Genomic DNA, 12415 nt, shown 5'->3' with positions numbered 1-12415 from the left:
GCGTTCTTCTGCTAATGAATGTGCTCCTCTGTCTGTATTTAGTTATTTTCCGTGTCTGAATGGGTTTGTCTCTGCCTCTTTTCGCTGCCACTGTATCTAAAACAGTGCATTAACATCTGCAGCCCATTTAGTGCTGCTGACACCAGGCTAATAACAGTGTGTGTGTGTGTGTGTGTGTGTGTGTGTGTGTGTGTTAGCGTAGCAGCAGCCAACAAGCACAGCTGAAAGGTGTCATCGAGGCTCCTACGCCTCCTCTAACAGTTACTGATTCAGGGGGCGCTTGTTGGGGTTTTTTTTAACCTTTTTTTCCTGTTTTTTCTTGCCGCTGGCTTTAGAGGGACGTCGCCGCGTGTGTTGGAAATCTATTTTCCACTTCAGCTCGACACCTGAGGGACGAATCTGCAGGTGAGGCGGGCGGCGGTCGGGCCAAAGCGAAGGGGAAGCGAAAAATCCTCCCGCACCCCTCGCCCGTTCCTCCGTCTCCACATTGTTATTTGTCCATTTCAAATTATTGATCTTTTACAAATATTTTTCAAGGTATCTTAATTACTCGCAAAAGAAGCGGCGCCTTGGCCGGCGGACAACACAAATAAGTTAATTTGCATTTCTGTGTTGTGAGTGTTTTGGCAGGCGCCGCGCCGGTCCAGATTGTAACCCCTATTTCTGCCTCCAAAAACCTGCCTTGGAGGAGCGTCCACGGAGGGATTAGGGATTTAGTGGGGAAGGTAAGTGTGACTACAAGCTTTGGCTCGCCATCTGCTCCCCAGCAGAGTTGAGGCCAACCTGTGCAGCCTGCAGCAAAGACCTGGGCACTGTGCTAACTCTGGCTCGAGCCAACCTGGCGCCCGCGGCCCCAATCACCAACAGTCTGCTGATTAGTTGTAAGAAGCACTCCATATGTAGCAAAGTTTTTTTTTTCCTCCTCCTCTCTTTCTGTCTGTCTCCTTCCCTTCCTTCCTCTCCTCCTTATGTATTCTCTCATTAAATAAATATGGATGTATGGAATCTTTTTTTTTTTTTTCAAATTGCCTTCGGTTGTCTGGCAAAGCAACTCCCTCTCACCTCTGACAGAATACCAAGCCAGGGAAGAGAAAAAGAAGATGAAGAAGCACAAATCCTGGCTGTCCTCCTCTTCTTCTTCTTCTTCTTCTTTTTCCTTCCCTCCCCGGCTCTCTTTTTGCCTGGCAGCGCCGGGAGACAGATGACAGGGGTTTGTGGCCGTCTGATCACCCCTGGGTGGGTATTTTCTAATTTATTTAACGGCAGCTTATTAAAGAAAAAACAAGATGAAGAAGAAGAGGAGGAGGAAGGAGAATAAAGAACACGGGAGGAAGAAGGCAGGTCTCTCGCCCCGGCGGCCAGCGGAGTGAACCCAGCCAAGGAAGAACCAACGAAGAAGAAGAAGAAGATGAGGAGGAGGAGGAGGAGGATGCAGCGACTCCCTTGGTGGAGATACCCGAGAAGATCAAACGACTCCGGAGGAGTCACAGGGAAAGAAAAGGAGGGAAAAAACACAAGAAACATAATGCTCATTATTAAATTGCAGCCATTGCCGTTGCCAGGAACCTATTTCTCAGTATTAATTATTCATATTTTATTTCAGTAATCCAATACTCAGGTGAGAGCGGCGGCCTGTGATAGAACATGTAATTTTGAAGCTTAATGGCAGCGGGGCAGCCCGAGCGCTGGGATTAGAAACAGAGTATAAATCACTAATGGCTGCGTGGACGTACGGCGGCTTGAATCCGTCTTGCTTTGTGTTTACTTGTGTTTTATTGCGCAGAGATGCTCCGAGGGAAACACTTGGCCACGACCTTTCTCCTGAACTCGCGACGGAGGGAAGGGTGGGGGACAAATAAAAAATCGCGCTTTCCAAGGCAAAATAAGATGGCGTAATTTCCTGATTTGTCTAAACAAAGAGTCCATCAGCATCCTGCTCGCTCTCTTTCTTCCTTTCTTTCTTTCTGTCTGGTTTGAATATACAAAAAGCGAGCAGAGGAGGAGGTCTGACATATTTGCAAATGCACACATGGCCTGATTCGTACAAATTATGTTTTTCAAGCGGAATAGCACCATCACTTACTGCTGATCCGATTAGCTGGATCCTGTTCCCCTCCTCAAATTCATCTTCTCGCCGAAAACACTTCATGATAATAACAGTTTATGGAGTTGCAGGAATTTGGGGAAGCTTATAAACATACAGTGTTTTTGTCAGCTAACTGTAAAGGCCCCAGGCTGTGCTTTCTGTTTCTTTTTTTTTATTTTATGCTCCCACATAAATGTCTCTGTCATCTGTTTTACCATCACTCTCAGACTCACCATCCATATTATCTGATGTGCAAATAATACACAAGCTTTGTCCAAAGACAGACAGATAAAGTGTCCAAAAATTCATTTGTTTAAAGAAGAAATAATAATAATAATAAGCTGATAGCACTCCCAGCAGCTAGTTAGCTTAGCTTAGCATAAAGTCTGGAAACATGGAGAAACAGCTAGCCTCACTTTGTTTAAAGGCACGAATAATGAAAGTTGTGGTTTTATATGTTGGAGTTTTACGCTTCTTTTCTTGTTTGGGTTAAACATCAAGATGTAATGTGAATTTGAGGTTTCTTAAGGCGCTCGTAGGTGGAGTTTTGTCACTTTTGCTGTAGAGCTTTTGTGCACATTGAGTAAGTTTGCAGCTACTATAAAAGTCAGCACCTTTAAGTCTATTGGGAACTGACTGGTTGAGTTTTTCAGGAACTTGTTGACAATGTACATTAAAATAAAGCATGGAAATGGACAAACGAATTAGTGTAGCATCAGCAGTAATGCAGGTGTTCAACTGGACCATCATGGTGAATGCAGAGTTCTTTATTTACCAGCTTATTTACCAGTTTTGGTGTAATTTTTTCTCGGATTTAAATACAGTAAAACACTGTAATTTATAGGTAAAACACTGTAAAAGAATCAGTTACCATTTTTCAGTTTTTGATGTGGACATTCTTGACAGTTTTTGTCTTTTGGGGGGTAAACATTTAAAGTTATTACTTGCAACTCAAAATGATCTTTAACTTAATTTAATTTTTCTGTATTATAACAGCAAATTGTTCAGAAAAGGATTGTTTTTTTTGCAGTGAAGGTATCAGTCAAGAAAATATGCAGACTGTCAGACTAGAAAGGGGTCTAGCACAAGCAAAGGATGGGAAGTTTTTTCTTTTTTATTTTTTTTTTAGAAAAGATAAGGAAAATCATGTTTCTGAAATCTGATTTACTTAGATGCCTCTCATTTAACAAACTGGCTACAAACACCTGAACTCCTGGTGAATGTAGGCATTTAGTAAACCTCCAGTAAAACTTTAAAACGTCAGGATTCCTGACAGGTGGACTGCGTTTAGCCTCACAAGAAAAAGGCCAATTAGGTCAGAGAATTTGCACACATCTTGCATGCTCTCTGGTCTCCCGCAATTTGGGCTCAAAAAAAAAAAAGTAAAGGTCAGCCACGTTAGTCAGATTGCGCTCGACAAATTCTAAAAAGGCTCGCTGGTCACGCTGAATGTATTCCCTGCAACATAATTAGCCCCTCAATTCCCCGTCGTGCCAGGCTACCGGGTGTCTCCAAAAGCCCCACCCCTTCCCCCAAAATGCCTTTCACCTCTGCTTGCTCTGCAGCGATGCCCCTCTCCGCCACCTCCTTCCTCTCGCCGCCCTGTCACACATTGTTGCTGCGCTAAACTTGCTGCAGATGCGGTCGGCTGATGCATAAATTAGTCATCAACATTAGCATTAGCCGGCGCGTGGCACCCGGTGCCAACTGCTCTCCGAACGGCCATAAAAGGTCATGTTTTGATGACTGAATGCCACACAGGCACCTTGGCTCCCCGGAGGAGGGTTCCCCAGGTGCACGTGAAAGGTTAAAAATTACCTTCCCGCCGCCGCCTGTCTGTGGCGAAGGAAATAATTAGGGGGTTTTTAGGGAGCGGCAGAATGCCTCGCTGTCAGATGACAGAGCGTTACCTAATGGTCGTATCTGGGGAAGAGTCAAGCGGCCTGTCATTCTCTTGACAGGACAAATGAGCATAATGGTGGCAGGGAAATGGGCGCCTGTTCCCCCTTTTTTTTCTTTTTTTTTCCCAGCCAGGGAGGGAGGGAGGGAGGTAAAATGGCAGCGCCTGAGCAGAATAACACGAGGACGTTAACCTTTTACATAAATCTGTTAACACATGTACGAGTGCTGTAAAAGTGAGGCTTGATGCTCGGCGGCTGCAAGGTGGGACCAGACGTTTGTTTTCTCTCTTTTTTTTCCCCCCCTGCTGCTCGAATTTGTTGGTTTATAGTTTGATTTTATTGCTGCACCAAACAGGACTTCTGTCACGTAAACTTACAGCTGTCCCAGAGCTGCAGATGAAGTTAAAAAACACAAGCGTGTGAGGATAACGTAACATAACATTGATGGGACACGTTATTTTGAGGGCCAGGCATCTCATTTTTACCATTCTGGTGACTTTAATGCACCAATTTGTGCCTTTTCTGCATGTATGTGGTGTTGTATTTGCTCTTTTCATGTCTCAGAGGGGAAATGCTTCTGTTCTAAATATTGAGGGCCTGGGTTCCACCAGATGATGCAGAATTCATTTGTTTTAAAACCAAAAATGGAAAAAAAACTTCAAATTGTTACACTCAAAATATCCAACACCGTCCATTTTTGTGTTTAGACAGTTTTAAAAGTTGAAAATGGAAGTTAGTTGGATTTTTTGTCCTTTAATTTTAAACAAACAAAATGAAATCATGTGGTCGATTTGTTTTTGTTTCCAAGCTTAAAAAAATGTTTCATTTTGTCTAAATGTCTAAATCACAGGAACAACTTTGCCATCTTCTCTACATACGGTGAGATTTTGCACATTTAAATTTGTATAAATCTGTATAACCGTCCACCTTGAACAACAGTAAATATTTTCTTGCTTTTGCATTTGGCTTGCTTTTTAAAATCTTTCTTATCTGTCATTACTGTTGTGCACAAAGTCAAATTTGTCAAGTGCAAAAACCTTAAAAAGTGTTTAAAAAGCTCTATTGTTTTTCCAAACAATAAAACTCACTTTATCTTGTTGTTCAATTAAAATTATGAAACAAAAAAGCTGATATGACCTCTGTTTTTGAGTTCCAAACACAAGAAAGAATGGCCAAAAACTAAAAATTGACATTTTATTTGTTTTTTGATTGCATTTTTTCCCGTTTTTGGTTTTGAAACAAAGAGCAGGAATTTACTTGTTAGCCAGTGATGGAGTTTTCACACAGCTCCGTGTTTGTATACGAATCAGCCGAAACTCCATTCATTTGGATGAGAACCTTTCGTGAAAATCCTTCTTCTGTTTCTTTCTGGACTAGAAAAAAATTACTCATGCATGCAGAACAATTCACAGGGAAAATGTGTAAATATATATTTATGAAGGAGGCATGTTTAGCTAGCTAGCGTAAAGCATGCTAGCAGTACAGAGAACACACATCTTGCAGCGAAATATTCCACCAAAGTGACATCCTGTCTTAGTTCTTGACATGTTTTATTGTTTCTGTTTTAATGGCAGTAATGCTCCATGTACTAATTGTCAGAATTGAATGGTAAAAAACCGATGCAATGTTGTTTCTGTGCATCTTTAGTGAAATACATTTTGTTGTGTCAAATGGCATAGACTGAATATTACAGGGATTTCAATCAAAATGCTGTTTGTGAAGAGGCTTTAACTGTTTTATTTCTCACTTAATAACTCATCTATTTGGTTATTAGTACAATTAAAGAAAGGCACTGCTGGGATTCGAACCCAGGATCTCCTGTTTACAAGACAGGCGCTTTAACCAACTAAGCCACAGCACCACAGCACTGTACTTCAACAGTGAGTATCATGGCCTCCCTTACTCCTCATTTTGTTTAATTTGCATGAACAATTTAACACTTTATCTACATTTATCACTTTAGGAGTCTTTTGGCAAACACACCTGAGCTAAAGTTTGGCTGCAGCACCGAATGAATCAAGAAATTATTCAGGATTTACACTGTGGTTGAGCCTCCCAAACACTAGGTGGCAGTATTTTAGCTCAGTTGCCACCACTGATTCCATTAGTAGTTATACACACACGAAGAAGAACCCAGGAAACGTTTGTGTCCAGAGAGCATGGCAGCAGCTCACTGCATGGTTGGTGATGAAAATGTTTGAATAAAATATAAACAAGAAAATGTGCATTTTAGCTCCAGTTTTGCAGGACTTTCGTCCCTAAAGGTGTTTCTGTGAATGAACCTCAAGTAGAATCGAGGTAAGCAGCACCTGAACATCAAACATTTCACCAACATGTGCAAATGAAATGTAAGAGCAAAGCAGTTACTGTACAGTGAGGAGGAGTGATGTAAACCCACCTGTGGACACACCTTGTTTTTAATCAGCAGGTACATAAATAAACAAACTCTGTTAAATGGCTGCAACAGAAGGAAGCTTAGACTCAGTAAACTGACCAAGCTGTAGCTCATTAGTACATTCCAGACTGTAAAATTACATCATTTTACCATAATTAAATGCCTCATTATTTTCAGAAATGTTATTTATATTGAGCGTCTATTCACCAACTGTTGATTTTTACACACAAATGGGAAAGTTTGTGTTTTATTTTACAGCTGCAACTACCTGAGAGTAAATTAATCTGCACCTGTTGGAATGGAATAATACTTTTTTTGGTCATTTTACAGCAAAAATATCACATCTATGCTTTTTTCACCTTCTTTGCTTTGCAGATTTGCTGCTTTTCTTTGTCATATTGAACAGAAACTTTACTTTTTTGACATTTTAGACTGATATGAGATGAAATAACAGGTGATTTGAAGTCATTTTTCTTTGTAGTAAATTTAAAAGGCAATTTAACCCACCTTTTTTTAGCAGTTTTGATTTGTGTTAATGTTATAAATGCTGATTCATGTAACATTTAAAGGGATAAATTTCGACACTGTTTACATTGAAGTGAGAAAACTTGGATGCAGTTGAAACTGTGATTTGTAATTATTTACTACAACGGGCTGATGTTTTCTTCAGGTTCAGTGTAAACAACAACAGTCAACACCAGTTTTTGAAAAGGAAATAAAGTCAGAGCAACAAAATCACGTAAAGGTATGGACATTGTAGATTTTTATAGTTTGATATTTCATTTAGTTTCTTCTTCTTATTATTATTATTAATAATAATAATAATAATAATAATAATAATAATAATAATAATATAATAACAATAATTATTATTATATTTGCAATTATTTTATAATTATTTACAATATTTTAAAATTTAATTATGATAATTAAATGATTTATGAGTAATTAAATACAATTAATAATGCATTATTTCATAATAATCATAGTTATCAATAATTATAAAATAATTTATTATTTTTGACAATAATGAAATTATTAATGATAATAATAAATTATTATTATTATTATTATTATTATTATTATTATTATTATTATTATTATTATTATTAATTGAAGAAGGTGGTTTCCGTCCCTGTAGTTCTCAGTGCTTCATTTATAATGTGCAGTTCGTTGTAACACGTTGCAGCTCCTGTGTTTTGGATATTGCACTTAATGCAATAATATTTAAATAAATTGATAAGTTATAATTTGCTATAAAATCCACTGATCTGTTCTTGACAGTTTGTTTTCTTATGTTCTCGCAGAACCGACCGTCAGCTTCATCACTTCTGTTTTACCAGAAATCCACCTGAGACCCGAGGTTCCTCCACTGAGCAGCACTTCCGGTAAGTTGTGTTCCTTCTGCTCTCTAGTTTTGTATTTTCAGCAACTTTTCAGTCGTGTTGTTCAGTTCTGTAGGATTTGAAGGATATGGAGCTCATGTAGGTGCAGTGTTGGCACTACATGAGCAATTTATTCACTATTCAGGTCTCAAGAAAGGATCTACAATGTGCTTATCTCTAAATGTAAAATGTAAATTTGCATCGTTCACCGGAAGTTTCCTACCATCAACTAAACTTTTATTTTAATCCAACGTGTTTCTTCTTCTGTTATGTCAGCAACTCAGCCTGTTTTGCTCTCAATGAAACAATGACACGACAGTTTTCTCTGGTGACTCGACATACTTGTTCACAGTTGTTGTAGTTGGTATAACGTTCCTGTGCTTAGAGAGGTTAAAATGATGATCATGTGGACGAAGTTTTCTTTTTTAAACGTACGAGATAAATATTGCCTGTACAAGGCCTAAGGTGGTGGCTTCCAAGAATGCATGACATTGCGATTTTAACTATTTAACACCACATTTGACGAATTATTCCTCACATTTTATGTCATAACTGGTGCCAGTTAAGTCAGTTCAGCTTACTAATGTCTGATTTAGTGATGCAGACCTCCAAACCTGAGACCTACACCGTAAATTTTTTTTTTAAAATTTACTGTAAATTTTCAAAAAGTTGTGGTATTTTACATAATTTCCCAGTTTTGTGAAATTAGAGAATGTAATACATTAAATTACCAAAATAAAACTTATTTTGATAATTTGTTAAATTAAGTTTCATTTGTAAAAATCAATAAATAAAAAATCAACAAAAACCAAAATGTTGTACAATTATAAACCCATCAGACAGATTTAGCGACTAAAAGACAAATCTAAATAAAAACACTGTAAAATTTCTAAAAATAAATGATACAGCACAACCAAATAAATCAGAATAGATTACAAATTATGTCCACATAAAACATCCATATTATAAAAGATAATTTTGTTTATTTTTAGATTTCTTGGGCTATGAAATTACATATTTTTACCATGATTAAAAGTCCTTTAGTGATAATTATTTATTATTTATTCTTTACAATAAAATACAACAAATACAGGTTATAAGACAGTTTACATTTTTTTAAATTAATTATTTTAATTATTAATTTTTAATAATTATTTTTAGGATAGCATTTCTTGATTGTAAAATTATAATATTGTACTAAAATTAAATGTTTTAAATGATCAATATTTTCCAGGTTGAACAGTAAAAAATAAGTCTAAAAATGTGAATAATAAAAAAAGCTCTTAATTATTATTTAACCTAACATTTTTTGAATAAAATTAATTGCAACTGTATTTATATATTTATTTATATAGCACCTTAAGAACAGTGTTTACATGGTGCTTTGACAGTCAAAACATCCAAACATAGAGACAATGAACTCAAAATACATGATTCTACCATTATTAAATACCCATAGGTCATTAGTATTTTAGAGATATTTGCTGTTGTTGTCAAGAAAAAAAGACAGTGTAAAAGGAAAAAATTGTAATCATTGATTTAACATAAAATTAAAATTACTTTTTTTTTTTTTTACCATAATTGTTTGTAAATGATTGTTATTTTATTATTATTTTACAGATGTTTCCTTTTATTTTAAAGAAAATATTTTTAGGGCGTAAATTTATTTATTTATTTATTTGTTTATTAGTTTAAATTCGTTATTTCAACCTACTGTTTCCTGACTGTAACATTACAATTTTTTTCTAAAATTAACAGCATAATTTAATGTAGATTATGTTAAAATATGATGCGGCATTTAATTTGACTCCTTAATAGTATATATAAGTTACATAAGTGATAATCATTTAACATTCTAAAAACAGTTTATAGGGTGTGTTTTTCTTCGTTTTTAAAATTTAAAGTGACCAATATTTTACAGATATTTCCTGCTGTTTACCAGAAATAAAACTGGTTAAAAAAAAAAAAAAAATATATATATATATATATATATATGTATATATATATATATATATATATAAATAAATAAATGCATATATAAACAAGAAAAGCACTCAGAGAGCACAGTACTCTGCCAAGGCTGCTCAGTCGTGTGATTTCCGACGAATGAAATCTTTAATAAAAAATCACTTTGTGCTGAGCACAGGTGTGCGTTATGTACGGATACCGATTTGCGTACCTAAATATGTAGCGGGTGGCGGGAATTGATGGGACTCAGAAACACCCTCACAATTTAATCAGTTGTTTCTTGTATTATTTCCGATGGATAAGTCCTGATAAGTCTGCAGCAGTGGATTTGTAGTAGGATCGCATGTGATCGTCAGCAGACAGCTGACCTAATGTTCACTTGCTGTCATGGTTACAGTGACGCCATGCTGCTATCTCACAATGACACAGGAATCATTCACAAATCGATGGATCCAGACTATAAGCCTTTGGCATCACTGCCAAAATCTAATCAGGTGGTCCTTGTATCAGTTCTGACCTTCTCTCAAAATTTCATCCAAATCTGTTATTCCGTTTTTGAGTAATGTTGCTGAAAGACAAACGGACAAACGTACACTGATCGCCACATAACTCTGCCACCTTCCTTGGTGGAGTAAAAACAAACATCCTGAAAATATTTTTAGGGCAAAAAATGTATTTGTAAAAAAAAAATGTAAATGTATTTGTCAATCATCATTTCAACATAACATTTCTTGACAGCTTTTTACCATAATTAGCAGCAAAGTTCAGTATATATTGTGTTAAAATATGACATGACCTCTAGTTTAACTCATGTGAATAGCATAATTTAAACCCAGGATTTGACCGTCAGATGCTTTTACAACGACGCTACAGGGCTGAGGTGAGCGTTCGCTTCGTCTTCCTCCTGCTGTTCAGCTCTTCACACCTCAGATGGTCCTCGGAGGCTCTGAGCTTTCACTTTAACTGCCTCCAACACCGACTCCGTCTCTGTTTTGTTGCCGTGCCACATCCTGCATGCTAACAGAGGGGTTATTAACATAACAAACTTAAATGCCCTATATAAATAATATGTTGAGAGAAATGCAAACCGGCTCAGCTGACACTGTTTAGGCAGTGCCTCCAACATCTGTTTATGAGCACTTTGCCTAATGATATCATCCGATATCATTAACTGTGGCAGTGTTGGGCGCAGCAGCAGGTGCAGCTGTTTATTCCCTCCTCCCTCAACACCTCCCAGCGCACACATCTGAACACACACACACACACACACACACACACACAAGCACACTATAAGAGAAAAGACTTCCACAGTCTCCTCCAACAGCAGCACCAACCTTCCCTCCCTTCCACCCCATAAATCGCCAAACCGCTCATTAGGACAATTTTCCTCAACAAAAAAAAAGCGGCCCCTATGATTTCAATCTGTATATCACCTGTAATTGTAGTTTTTAGCCCGAGTCTGATTCCATACATTTAGTAAACTGCGACTGCGGGTGCGAGCGCTGAAAGCTCGCCGCCAGCTGCACAGGCTGTTTTTAGAAGCTTTCCGAGGCCTTGTGAGTGCGTTTCAGTGGGCGGAGCTTTGGCGGCCGCTGCTTTGTTTCCTGTTTAGATGCTGGAAATTATAGAAAATTATTGAAATTATTATTTCTGGCGGCGACAGTGAGGACGCTCCCTCTTCCTGACCGGAAGGCCACGTTCAGGGTCTCCAGAACCTGATTTGATCGTGCGTCGCTGTAATTAGTCAGATGGTCGATTCGAATGTTGTGCGACACGGAGCGATCTGTTGCGTTTGCACTGTACCCGAGGCGACCACAGCATTTATGCATCCAAAACAAACAATGCATATGTTTGCTAAATGGTAGCCGGCCCCATGTTCATTGTTATTTACGGAGAGGAGAGCCACCAGTTGGCTTGTGCACCTTTAAAATGCTACTTTTCGTGCATTATAGGACTCCAACATTAATTTTTCATGCTTTTCTTCATGTTAAACACCTTAGAAACATCTACATTTGTGTCTGGAAGTTTAGTTTAGAGTGTAATCTGGTTCATTTTTCATGCCACCGACCAGTTACTGGGACTCAGGTGGTGCTGTTCTTCTCACAACAATGCGAATTGCAGCAAAAATGGCAAATGTTTAGTTTTTTTCTTGATCATAGCTCCTTCTGAACTAGTTGTGAGTTGTTGTTGTTTTTTCTAAGTTTGCCAATTTTCTCCAGATTGATGCCTGTTGGGTTTATGTCTGGATCTCTGTTAAGATTAACGTTGTTTTGTGTTGTTTTTGTGTTGTCTCGTGCAAAAAAATTAGTAAAACAGCCCTTTTGAGGTGTCAGCTGACTGTTATGTCTGATCTGTATCAGGTTTTAGACTACAGTAAAATCTAAAGTTTCTTGGAAAATCCTCCGAGTTGAATTCCATTGAGAAAGTCTGAGTGACCTTCGTCTATTTATTTACTTCAGACATGCCACAATACCAGAAATGGGAAAAAAAATAAAATCAAATCACACAAATTAAAAAATAAAAGGAAGAAAACAAAAGGGACCTTAAAATATTGTCTGAAAATGAGTAGAATGAAGGCTAACTTATGAACTCTTGCCCAGTACGTTTGCTTCATTCGACTTGTGTGGTGAAACGTGACAGTCAACAGTTGGCAATAATATTAAGAATTCTCAAGAAACTG

At 37.6% G+C, this 12415-nt stretch overlaps 1 protein-coding gene and 1 non-coding gene across 20 annotated transcripts in view; one reads left to right on the top strand and one right to left on the bottom strand.

The window, feature by feature from the left end:
• LOC118469567 (glyceraldehyde-3-phosphate dehydrogenase-like) overlaps positions 1 to 12415 on the top strand; it is a 127907-nt gene that overhangs the window by 43932 nt on the left and 71560 nt on the right. For 8 of the 19 annotated variants that reach the window (XR_008600741.1, XR_008600745.1, XR_008600749.1 and 5 more), the window contains exons 5-6: positions 336 to 7127; positions 7690 to 7770. The gene's annotated coding sequence lies outside the window, so the exon portion shown is untranslated. Of the gene's footprint in view, positions 1 to 335; positions 7128 to 7689; positions 7771 to 12415 lie in introns of those variants that run through there. The other 11 variants (XR_008600744.1, XR_008600748.1, XR_008600742.1 and 8 more) reach the window with 11 other exon arrangements.
• trnat-ugu (transfer RNA threonine (anticodon UGU)) lies at positions 5775 to 5848 on the bottom strand. Its single transcript has one exon. It is a non-coding gene; the product is annotated as a tRNA-Thr (tRNA).

The sequence above is a fragment of the Amphiprion ocellaris genome, chromosome 24, assembly GCF_022539595.1.
Source record: "Amphiprion ocellaris isolate individual 3 ecotype Okinawa chromosome 24, ASM2253959v1, whole genome shotgun sequence".
NCBI lineage: Eukaryota > Metazoa > Chordata > Actinopteri > Pomacentridae > Amphiprion > Amphiprion ocellaris.
This window is presented reverse-complemented; position numbering and strand designations above follow the sequence as displayed.